Below are 255 nucleotides of genomic sequence, written 5' to 3' on the forward strand. Positions count from 1 at the left end.
TATATATAGGTTAATAAAACTTGGTCAATTTGTGAATTAATCTTAGGGTGAAGACTGACTTACATTATTGTAAAGTATAGTCATGTTTAATGAGTTTTTATTTATTTATTTATTTATTTGAGAAAACATCTGCAAATATGTATTAGGCAATTGCATTAGTTGAAGTGATTCAACTGATTATAACCGAATAAGTTTCGATATCAGTATGCTAGGAAGTGGTGTATTATACTCGTGGATTTTCTTTATATTAATGTA

The sequence above is a fragment of the Macrobrachium nipponense genome, chromosome 40, assembly GCF_015104395.2.
Source record: "Macrobrachium nipponense isolate FS-2020 chromosome 40, ASM1510439v2, whole genome shotgun sequence".
Lineage (NCBI taxonomy): Eukaryota > Metazoa > Arthropoda > Malacostraca > Decapoda > Palaemonidae > Macrobrachium > Macrobrachium nipponense.